At 44.6% G+C, this 12,192-nt stretch overlaps 1 protein-coding gene across 2 annotated transcripts in view; it reads left to right on the plus strand.

The window, feature by feature from the left end:
- BACH2 (BTB domain and CNC homolog 2) overlaps positions 1–12,192 on the plus strand; it is a 199,010-nt gene that overhangs the window by 88,044 nt on the left and 98,774 nt on the right. The window contains exon 3 of one of the 2 annotated variants that reach the window (XM_068413191.1): positions 82–186. The exons of the other annotated variant lie outside the window; for it this stretch is intronic. The gene's annotated coding sequence lies outside the window, so the exon portion shown is untranslated. The remainder of the gene's footprint in view (positions 1–81; positions 187–12,192) is intronic. 2 annotated transcript variants of the gene reach the window in all.

A 12,192-nucleotide genomic window follows, 5' to 3' on the forward strand; every position in this document is an offset into this window, starting at 1 on the left:
CCTGGTTATGGTTTTAAAAAGAAAGATTACTTTATTTGCATATTTGCTCACAAAGAATTTTGGTTTTATTTCCTTTTCTAGATATAACTGTAGGTGCTGTTTGTATGAAAGAGCTGAGCCACACCATCCAGTAAACTGTCTAGAACAGCAGTTGACTTGCTTGGAAATCGCTTCCAGGACTGTGTTGTAAGTATTTTCGCAAAAGCAGCATGAAACAGTTTCTTCAGTTAGGAGGCATTTTTTAGATGTTTTGATTGTTCCTTATAATTTCATAGTTTTACTCTAACATCTAGTAGATAGTAGCAACACATGTGGGACCATGAGCACTCCCATGTCTGAAGCATAGAGCTGAAGTCCTTTAAAGGCTCTTTGCTGACTTGCTCTGAAACTCCTTGACACAGTACCTGAACACTTCTGAGAACAGGCAGCTACATACAAGCCTAGAAAGAAATTTGCCAAAATACATGTTGCTCTGTTTTGCCATTCACTCTGTGGCATACATGTTTTTTGAGCAGTCATCCCTGCCTGCATTTTTGCACTTCAGCATTTTAGCTATGCCAGTATAGCCCTGCTAGGGCAAATGCTTTGTGGAGATATTCCGGGGGCATAAACTGTGATCTACCGAACTCGACTCAAAATATTCCATAGATAGGTGCCCTAACTGATCAGAAAAGAGCACTGGTTTGTCTCCGGACATGCAGTGGGTATGGCTAGGAAACCTCAGTAGGCTGTGCATGGTGGTGGATTTGATCAGCTGCATCTGTCTCCACAATGAGTGGGACCCCAGTTGAGGATAAAAGCCAGTTGCATTGAGGATGGCATTGAGAACGTGTTTGCGCTTAAAATTAATAACATTATCCTTTGAGATGTGCACCAAGGAAACCTCATCATGACATTTATACAGTTCCTTTTGAAAGCATAATACATTTGGGGATGTTTGTGACCTGAAATTTTATAACTATTTTATTTCTTTTTATATTACCTTCATTTTTCTGCTGCTGCTGATGCAGGTTATGAGAAGTATGATACAAGAAGTATTTATGACTTAAGTGTATTTCCCTTGAAATGGCATCTGATAATATGGTCGCTTCAGAGAACAAGGGTGGGAGGGTTAGTGACCTAGGGCTCAAGTCACTTAAAGTTAAGCATATTATACAGGCTGCTCACACTGCTCAGCACCTTGCAAAATATTCCCTTCAGGTTACATTTGCTGTACATAAACTAGTTTGGTTTTTTTTTTAAATATATGCTAATCCCAAGACCAAGTCCTTCAAACCCAGTAGTAAAGCAGTTGAGTCAGTTTTTTTGAATAAGTTTCTTGTTTGTGGATCTTTGTTCTATGCGGTCGACTGACACACCTGGGTCACTCTCCGAGTGAAGTTGTGCCAGACAAAAGTCCTTGCCTCAGCTCTGCCAGGAGTTACCTGCCGGATGCACTGACTGCCATTTCATCCTTGCTCTGCACCTACCAGACCTATGGGGTGCTCAGTCTGATTCTGCATGGGTGGATGTGAATGGAATGAAAAAAAGACCTGGTTGCTGTCATCAGTGTGGGACACCTCAGCTGTGTCAAGTCAGCAGAGAAGATTGAGGGAATTTCTTGGGCTTAGGAAAGTCTAAGTTTTAAGAAAATTTATAATTAGAAATTTAGAACAAGACAAAATGTTTGTTTGTGGCATCCTGCCTGTTAACGGTCTGCCTGCTTCTGGAACTTATGTCCAAATCCAAGTTGCTGTTGCTTTCACAGAATCACAGAATCACAGAATGTTCGGGATTGGAAGGGACCTCGAAAGATCATCTAGTCCAATCCCCTGCCGGAAACATTAATGAGGTCACCCCTCAGTCTCCTCTTCTCCAAGCTAAAGAGACCCAGCTCCCTCAGCCTCTCCTCAGAAGGGAGATGTTCAACCCCCTTAATCATCTTCGTGGCTCTGCGCTGGACTCTCTCTAGCAGTTCCCTGTCCTTCTTGAACTGAGGGGCCCAGAACTGGACACAATATTCCAGATGCGGCCTCACCAGGGCAGAGTAGAGGGGGAGGAGAACCTCTCTCGACCTGCTGACCCCACCCCTTCTAATCCACCCCACGATGCCATTGGCCTTCTTGGCCACAAGGGCACACTGCTGGCTCATGGTCATCCTGCTGTCCACTAGGACCCCCAGGTCCCTTTCCCCTACGCTGCTCTCCAACAGCTCTGCCCCCAACTTGTACTGGTACATGGGGTTGTTCTTGCCCAGATGCAGGACTCTACACTTGCCCTTGTTATATTTCATTAAATTTCTCCCTGCCCAACTCTCCAGCCTGTCCAGGTCCCTCTGAATGGCTGCGCAGCCTTCCGTTGTGTCAGCCATTCCTCCCAGTTTTGTTGTATTAGCACTTTTTTTTTTCCACAATTGCTCCAGTGCAATGAAAAAATAAAGAACCTTTCATAGAATCGTAGAATCATTTAGATTGGAAAAGACCTTGAGGATCATCGAGTCCAACTGTTAATCTAGCACTGCCAAGTCCACTGCTAAACCACATTCCTAAGCACCACATCTACATGTCTTTTAAATACCTCCAGGGATGGTGACTCCACCACTGCCCTGGGCAGCCTGTTCCAATGCTTGATAACCCTTTCGGTGAAGAAATTTTTCCTGATATGCAATCTAAACCTCCCCTGGTACAACTTGAGGCCATTTCCTCTCATCCTATCATTTGTTATTTGGGAGAAGAGACCGACACCCACCTCGCTACAACCTCCTTTCAGGTAGTTGTAGAGAGTGATAAGGTCTCTCCTGAGCCTCCTTTTCTCCAGGCTAAACAGCCCCAGTTCCCTCAGCAGCTCCTCATAAGACTTGTTCTCCAGACCCTTCACCAGTTTCGTTGCCCTTCTTTGGATACGCTCCAGCACCTCAATGTCTTTCTTGCAGTGAGGGGCCCAAAACTGAACACGGTATTCAAGATGCGGCCTCATCAGTGCTGAGTGCAGAGGGATGATCACTTCCCTAGTCCTGCTGGTCACACTTTCAGCATGGGAGCCAGGAGCCTGGGTCCTGCAGGGGTGACGAGCGCTTCTTGTCCTTTGTTGCAGAGTGCTGCAGCTCTTGCCGGCAGGAAGCCCCGCTGCCACCCAGCCCTGGGCTGGCACTGCCATAGAGTTGCCCATAAGCCTTGTGGCTGTTTCAAGGGGAGCTTTTTGCTCTGTTACTGTTAGCACTGGATTTTCATTCAGTTTGTCGTGATGTTGAATTGCTGCAGCACCAGGAGCTGGAGCTGTGTGTTTATTTCATTTAGCCTGAGGTAGTCACTACTTGTTTGCTAGAGTGGGTTTGGACCTGGTGTCATGGGGTGCACACTACAGAGGCAATCTCAGTTATACGATTCCTGAAGGATTCAGTATTTTAGCGTGGCTTTCTGCCTCATGTCCTTCTAATTGAACTGTGTTAGTCTGTTTAATGGTGCCAGAAGGCCACATATTGGCTCTCTGTGAAGCCTCAAAACAGTAGATGCATGCTTTTAAATAGTTAAATAAATGTTAATTATGATTCACTAACAGTTTTTCCCCAACTATTAAGTGATATAAAACACTGAATTTTTCAAACAGGAATTGTTTTTTCAGCTGCTGAGCAGGACCAAGTATTCAGTCTTTTTAGAGACTGAATTTTTGCAGCTGCTCGGCTACTTTAAGCATAAAAGTCTCATGTTATTTGGGAGGGCTTGATAGCCTCGGATGCACAGTGGGCAAAAGTTACTGAAAGGCTGGGGTGGGAGAGGAATGTTGACAACCTTCTGATGCACCTTGGTTAGCTCTGGATAGTTTGGGCTGCATCCAGATAAGCTGAAAATAGCATATTGGGCACTTCTGAAAGTTTGTGGTTTTGCAGCATATTCTCACAAAAGTCTGAAGTCTATTTCTTTCTCACTGTGCTAGTTATTACACAGGTGGAACTTAGCTATTTTTTCCCTCTCAAGATCTTGAGACTTTCTGTAAGGGATTCAGCCAGTGTGAATTATTTCATGAAATAACGGTTTGACTTGTTGCACCTCCTTGCAAACAGTATAATACCACAGAATTTTGTCTTAGAAATACATATTATGTGCTGTTCACTGGTAGGTCCTAAGAAGTTTTCAAATATCGATGAAACCACAGATCATGATGATAATGGAAGAGACACTGTTCTCACACACCATGAAGACTACCCTGGCTGTGAGTACATTGCTCACATTTGCCCAGTGATTCATTAGCCGAGCCAGTAAAACAATGTAGGCAGTCTGATGCAGTGGCTTACTGGTAGCTGTTCTTCAGCCTATTGCTCATTTTGACATGATGCATAGCAGCATCGGAGCATTTACTTAGGAACTTACCTTTTTTGTGCATCTCCTTTCTCTGATTTTCCCACCAGATCTGCTCTGCTGCCTCACAGTGCTGCTGTTTGCGTAAGCAGGTGCTGTAATTCTTTGAAGCTGCAAATAAGACACGTCCTTCTAAATATCCTTCATGTGTTTTGATGAAGCCATAGTTGTGAGCACAGGGTGCACAAACAAAGGACACTTAACACTGAGGGCTAGGGAGAGGCCGATGTTGGTAGGGGAGAAGACCAAATAGTGAAGGTTAAATTGTTTAATGTTCAGTTGTGTTGGTTTTTTAAGCCCAAGCAAAAAGAAGCAGAATAAAAAGCTTCTTCAAAGCAGAAGTGTGAGTGAAATGAAACGTAGTGGCTAGACAAATGAAAAAAATACATTCATTAAAAACCCCACCAAACTTAAATTTCAAAGCCCCGGTAGAAGAGGTGATCTGTCAGCCACCCAGCTTGGACTGGGCACCCAAGTGGAACTCATGGTCTGGGTTCAGTTCCCCACCTCAGTCACAGGTTTCCTATGCGTTCTCAGGCAACCTCCTTCATCTGCCCCATGACCAACTTCCTCATTTGTGCAGCAGAGATCATCCTCCTCCCTTCCATTGTGAGGATGAAGCCAAATGATGCTGCTGAAAGACATGGACATTGTGATGCGGGGAGCCAGCGCAGGGACTAGAGCGAGAGGGATCCTTGCAGGCGATAATTGCCTGTGCTGCTTGCATTTCAGTGTTCAGAAGCAGAAGAAATGATCTCCAGATCTAGAAGGGACTGGGTTTTTTCTTTCTGAGCCCTTCAGGCCTGTTTCTCATGGAATTTGGCTCTGCTGGTGCAGCAGCAGGCATTTGAACTACTCCCTGTCTCTCACCTTCCTCCACACAGTCTGTCTTTTCATGACTTGGAGTCATTCCTGTCTGCTCAACATGCGTGACCCACACAAACCCAACGGGATCAGAAATGCAGTTTCTGTCATCTCCCGAGTTACGCAGAGATCTCTTGACATTTACAGTTGTGTGTAAGAAAGAAACTGAAGAATGCTTGAGCCCACTCAGGAGGTGACCCTAGTAGTTGGGGAAGGTGGTACGAGGGAGTGGGTCTTCACCTTCCTGGCAAGATGTGCAGTGGCACAACATTGCTGCACCTGCTGAGGGTATCCAGATAGCCTGGCACCACAGTTGGCCTTCAGCCCCTCTACTCCTCCACTCAGCCTCTGATAGGCAGATATTCATTTAAGAGATACTGATAAGATTTCACCCGGTGCTGATGCTAATTCTGAGTAAGGAATCAGAAATGACAAGTCACATGCCTTTTGATGTGTCCTTTCATCTCCTCTGAGTTGGTAGTTAAAGTTTTCTCACCCCTTGGAGGAATTATTTTTCTCTGGGAAGAGGGTGTGGAGCCCCATATGCTCTTTTTGTCTTCGAAACATTAGTAATGCTCTTCTCCAGCCACTGATGAGATCTTGAAAGTACAGACAGGTTCATATTCAGATCAGAGCCATGTTTTGTTTTCTGTTTGATTCTGCTACAACAGTTCTTGCTGTTTCCTGTCCTCCCACCTTCTTACCGCTTTCCCTTTTTTTGGCCTTGCTTTCACAAACCTTCCTTTGACCTGACCCTCAACTTTCTCTGAGCTGTCAGAGTTAATAAGAGATCCTCTTCTTTGTGACCTGTGTAGTCCTCCCATCCCTGCCATATGTCAGTCCACCTCCTGTGGCCACAGAAGCACTTGCCCAGCCTTGCTTTGAGATCTATACTCACCTGGGCCTCTTTCTGCCACTGATTCTCCCTATCCTGGCCCTTCCATGAGAATTTTCTTTACAGTCATGGCTCATGTCTCGTAGGATACAGAAGTGGCACAAGGTGCTCTTCCCTCCCAGGTCCTCCCTCCTCTACTTGTTGCTTACTCCTGAATGGCAGCCAGCCTTTGTCTTGGGCCAGTTGGCTTTTCTTCAGTAACTCTCTCATCAAGTTACTTTCCTGTTTATTTTTTCCCACCATTTCACGGCATCCACATGAGACCGTTTGGTTTGGTTGGGTTGGGTTTGGTTTGGTTCTGGTTTCTCATTTGGATCCCAGTCGATGGCAGCATGCAGCAGCTTAAATTCTGAGCCCAGGAGCTGAACAAGGGTCAGACCAGAGATCTGCCAGCCCTGCCTCTGACCAGGGCCAGGAGTGGAGAGTGCATGAGAAGGCGGCAGGCAGGCAAAGGCAGCACCAGGTATTGGGGGGATGTGCTGGAGAGGCTGTGATTTAGAGCCCTCCAGAGACAGAGGCTGAGTAAGCTTTGGTGGATCTGGCAACAGCCCCATTGATTTTGGTGTAGTTACTCCCATTTTAGATGAATAAAGAACGCGCTTCTTGCTTGGAGAGATACAGTGCAGCTCGAGGTTGGCTGCTGCACGTAATCCAAACCTCTGAGCCTTTTCAATTACAGGAGAAGCAATGTCTTGTCCCTTCCGAGGCTGGTTAGCTCAGAGTCAACTGTCATGAGAAGACATGGCTGGTTTGAGACATGGTGCTGCTGACACTGGATGTCCCCTCTCTGCCTGCAATGCTTATCACCTTTCCCAAATGGTAAAACTGGGAATTCGGTCTGTTTACAACTCTAAGGGACTGGTCCCTGAAAATATAACAACTGCTTGATTGTCCATTGCTGTTTTAACCCCGTGCCCAAGCTACAAGTAACGAGTTATTGAACTAATTTAGCTTTATATGGAAGAAGTGATTTTCTTCCTGCAGATCAGGAAGCTGGCTGTTTAACGCAGTGTAATTGACTTTAGCCGTAAGATTCAATATACTTATCTAGGATTACAGTTCAATAAAATCTGATTGTGCCTAAAGCAGCGGGAATTGTAGAAACGCCCAGGGATTGTTCTCCACATTTCCCATGGACAAGCTACGTTGGATGTCTTCTGGTCAATGCCAATGGCATCCTGGGGTGTATTAGAAGGGGTGTGGTTAGCAGGTCAAGAGAGGTTCTCCTCCCCCGCTACTCTGCCCTGGTGAGGCCGCATCTGGAATATTGTGTCCAGTTCTAGGCCCCTCAGTTCAAGAAGGACAGGGAACTGCTAGAGAGAGTCCAGCGCAGAGCCACGAAGATGATTAAGGGGGTGGAACATCTCCCTTATGAGGAGAGGCTGAGGGAGCTGGGTCTCTTTAGCTTGGAGAAGAGGAGCCTGAGGGGTGACCTCATTAATGTTTATAAATATGTAAAGGGCAAGTGTCATGAGGATGGAGCCAGGCTCTTCTCAGTGACATCCCTTGACAGGACAAGGGGCAATGGGTGCAAGCTGGAACACAGGAGGTTCCACATAAATATGAGGAAAAACTTCTTCCGAACACTGGAACAGGCTGCCCAGAGAGGTTGTGGAGTCTCCTTCTCTGGAGACATTCAAAACCCGCCTGGACGCATTCCTGTGTGAAATGGTCTAGGTGGTCCTGCTCCGGCAGGGGGATTGGACTAGATGATCTTTTGAGGTCCCTTCCAATCCCTAACATTCTGTGATTCTGTGATTCTGTGGTCCTTATGGTTTGGGTTATGCTGCTGCTTGACCTGCATGTTGGCTGGAGCAGCTTCAGGTGGCACCGTTAATGCAAGGAGGTGAAGCCAAGCGGCTGAAATGATGGGTAGCCTTCTTTGGTCCGTTTTACATGAGTGACTCTCTCATTTCAGCATGCCCTGCTGGTGTCGGGCTGGGGGAACGGGAAGTAAGCTGTGTCTGGTTTCATTATGATGATGACGATAATAGGATCCGTGAGGTATATGAGATTAAAAGCCCTATAACATTGCAGGCTAAATCGTGCACAGAGAACAAAACCTGAAATCAGTTCAATGCCTAAACATCCTTTTGTCTTGCCTCACCCACTGTAGCAACAAACATGGGAAAACAAATATTTATTCGGAATTTCCTCTCACTATTTACCAAGTAGGAAACTGTATTAAGCCAATTTCTACATAGAAACGTTTGCTGGCCATCATGCATTGGCTTTTATAGCTGTGTGCTGTAATTGTGGAGAGCCTTTTTGCCCAAATATTCATTAATGAGTTTTTCATCAGCTGCTCTGAACAAATGGGAAAGCATTAAAATTAATTTTTCACTTGTAGTGCTTCAGGGAGAAGTACAGACTTTTTCAGTGGAATGAAACTGAGGACACTGGCACAGGTAATAAGTAATTTGGGATGACAGCTGAACAGACAGTGTGGCAAGTGTCCTTGTCACGCACTGAGACACAAACTTTGTTATTCTTTCTTCCTAGAGATATGTCCCAAACCACAACCCTTGATCCAAATGTGAGCTTATGTCATTAGGAGTGCTTACCTACCGCCATGCTTATTTTCTCCATTATTTCTTCCAAGTATTAATTATCCTGTTACAAGCAGGAAAGGAAAAATATACTTTCAGACCAAACTAATAGATTTGGCTGGTTCTGGTACACTGACTTCATAAGCAATAAAATATATAACATTGCTTGGTTACGGCACTTGCTGTACTAATCATTCTCTGCGCAACTGCCTATTTTTTACATAATTTTAAACAAATGCCAGTACTACAGAGAATAATAAAACAAGGTAATCAAGGCAGAACAGGCAGGTTTTGTGGTATGAGTCAAAAACAAAACACAAAAACCCTCCAAGAGCCATGAGAACTGGACAGAGAGGCTCTTTCATGTGGCAAAGTTAAGCTGTACTTACTGGGTGCAGAGAACATTTTTCTTACAGGAATGAGCGGTGAGCGTGGATCGTGCCAGAGATCCCTGAAGCTGGCATAGCCACAGTTTTAGAGCAGAGAAGGGAGCTTGCTAAGAGAATCATTCTTTGTTCTGGTTATGGAGTTGACTTTGATTCATGGCCTAATGCATGCTCGTTCTTACTGCTACTCTGGGTGATGGTTAATTGTGATGGTGACAATACTGATACCAACTTCTGTTTTCAGATGGCATGAAACTGAAGAAGAAATTCATGTAGTGGCTGAGTTTTCTGTTTGAGTTGAGCTGTTAAGGAGAACTAGACAGACATGTAAAGCACAGTCTTTCCTATTTTTATGAGGTGGTGAACCCTGTTTTGCTTTGTTCCCCGTGCCTTAGTTTTTTTCATCATGAGATTCGTGAGTGGGTGCAAAATGAACGAAAAAACAGCCACGGCAGATACGATTCACATTTTTTGCCCACTTAGCTTGTATCGAAACACTAATGTACGTTTGTACACGACCTGCTGGTATACTGCACCAGACGGCAAATGGTTTGTTAGTATTGGCAGTGCTCTCATGAAGCCAAATAGGATTCTTTCGCTTGCTGGCTTGAGAGTGCAAAGTGCTTTTAATTTCCATTCTATTTTTCTCTGCTTCCTCTGTCTTAGTATTGCCACCCTTGTACCTTGGAATAACAAAACTTCAAAGGGTTTATAAAAGGCGCGGTCAAAAGCATGCGTTATCCTAAGTCAGGCAGATAAGTCAGTGCTAAGTGCAGTCTCTTCTCTGGCCAAAATAGTGTGTCTCCTCACATTTTGGGAGTGCATCTGTCCGTTTCTCTCTAAAATAGCTGAAGTAAGTAGAAGTGTAAATATGAGATTCCCCAAATATGTTGTAAGGTTGATGATACTCATTGAATTCTGTACTGAATATAGCTAAAGCTTTCTAAATCACAATTGAGATTACGTCTTGTTTAGTATTGTCATAGATGTGTTTCATAAATGCAGCTCTACAGTGATTTCTTATTTCAAAAGAGCTGTGTAAATTACTTGCGGTAAGATGTTTTGTCATTGGAAAGCAAGACTTTCGTCTAAATCCACTTCTGCCCCATTCGAAGGATACAGAGTATAGTATTTTGCAGATACTTCTAAGTATTAGCTTCATGCCCAGCCACCTACACAGTTAGGGAAATAAAATCTAATGTCATCTCCAGCCGGTAAGTAATTTTTTTTTCCCATTTTATGCCATTTGTTCTATTATTTCTTCTCCTCACAGCTTTGGATTTAGTCTATCTTGTTTTAAAATCTACCACTACATTACTGACAGTACTTGGTGTTTAGATGGGCCCTCCTCCATCTTCTCCAAAGTATATCGAAGTTCTTCTCCTGTCCCATGCCGTGCTTTTAAGAATTAGTAAGATGCTGTGTAATCCATGAGTTACTGATAAAAGCTGAGAGTTGTGCCTCCAGCAGCGCTGCTGATGTACTCCAGCTGCTCATGGATGCTCACTCTGCAGCACCAGGCTGGAGTTAGTGCCAGGCAAAACATAAAAACTGGGCATCACATCAGCTCCACAGTACTGGCGGTTTCAGTCTACTGACAAAGGCTAATATAGACATGGCCATTAATTTCTCACCCATCCAGGGACATACTTCTAATAAGAGTATGCATCCACTGTTAAATGTTTCAAATACTGTCCCCATAATCTATAAATTATTATTACATTTGGCAGGGCTCTGTGTTCAGTCCCAGCCTTGACACCTGGATGGTACCCACTGAGCCCGATCCTGCATCAGTCATCTCTCCATTTTCATGCTAATGGCGTAGCCTAATCCTCTTTCTGTTGAAGTCTCACACCTGTTTCTCCCTTTGTTTTCTTTTTTTTGTTGTTCTGATGGTCTTGCTATTCCAGGGCAGATTCCCTGGCGGAAGACCGGAAGTACATCTCTCTAGCACCCTGTTTTGTGTCACCTCTTCTTCAGAAAACACCGCTAGAGGCAGTTGCGGTCGCACTTGATCTTTCTTTGTTTAGGAGATGTGAAAATAATTGATGAATCGTTTTGGGGAGGTGTGACCTGAGGGATGCAGACACGTGGGAGTGTTTGTTGAAAGCATCAGGAGGGGAATCACTCTGTTATCTGAGTACTCGTGTTGAAAGGTGGGAAATCAGCGTGCTCTGAAGTTTCACTGAACCTTGATTCTTCTCCTATCTGTCTCTTCCTAGAAGGTATTTCATTTTGGAAAAGTGCAGGGAGAGGAGAGAAAAGCAGCTCTTAAATTCCCAGGCTTTCCTTTGGGGGAGAGATCCCGCAGGGGAAGGAGGGAACTCCTCTAATAATCTTTGCAGTTAATCCCAAGAAAATGCAATAAAATCAGTGCTTCCACTGAGAGTTGGCAGCATGTTTTTTCCATAACAAGACCTGGTTTTGGTTTCTTTGTAGTACAGTCTGATTCAGACTGTACAGAGGTGACTGAGGAGAGCGAAATCTGGTTTTGACAGATGTTTCCCATGATCTGTCGAATACAAACACTCCTGTGAGATGACAGGTGGCTTGTTTACATAGGAAATCTATTTTTTTAAATTAAAAAAAAAACACAAAAAACACAAACACAACACAACATTCGGATCAGTCATTCTGATCAAGGCAGTGTCAATTATTAGGCTATAAAGGGAACTGATGACTCAACTTAGGCACTGCACTGCAGCGGTCTCCGATTTTCAGTTTCATAACAGATTCTTTTCAGGAATGCTTTTCATTCATACCCGGCATTTCAACGTGTCTCTGGAAGCATGTATCATTTCGTGATTGGGACACGAGAGGCCGGCATCAGCCCGCGCTGAGCAGTTGTGCAGAATCTGGGAGGCGTCCCCATGCCTCGATGGGACGCTGGGCGCCCAGTGGGAGAGGGGTCCTCTGACTCATCGCATCGCACGCCTAGACAGTACCTGCACGCCACCAGGTTGTGAATTGCCACGTTACATTTATAGATAAGCTCGCATCAATAAAATTGAAAAGCACTTTGATTCAGAAAGCGACATGTTTTGATCGGATCCCGTGCTTAGTAATTCCAGCAAGCGCACTTGTTAAAACGGGTGAGTCAGAAATGGAAATGCAAAGCATTTCTCTGAACGGTGGCCAGAAATCAGCTCTGAAAACTGAAACAA

The sequence above is a fragment of the Nyctibius grandis genome, chromosome 1 (assembly GCF_013368605.1).
Source record: "Nyctibius grandis isolate bNycGra1 chromosome 1, bNycGra1.pri, whole genome shotgun sequence".
Taxonomy (NCBI): domain Eukaryota; kingdom Metazoa; phylum Chordata; class Aves; order Nyctibiiformes; family Nyctibiidae; genus Nyctibius; species Nyctibius grandis.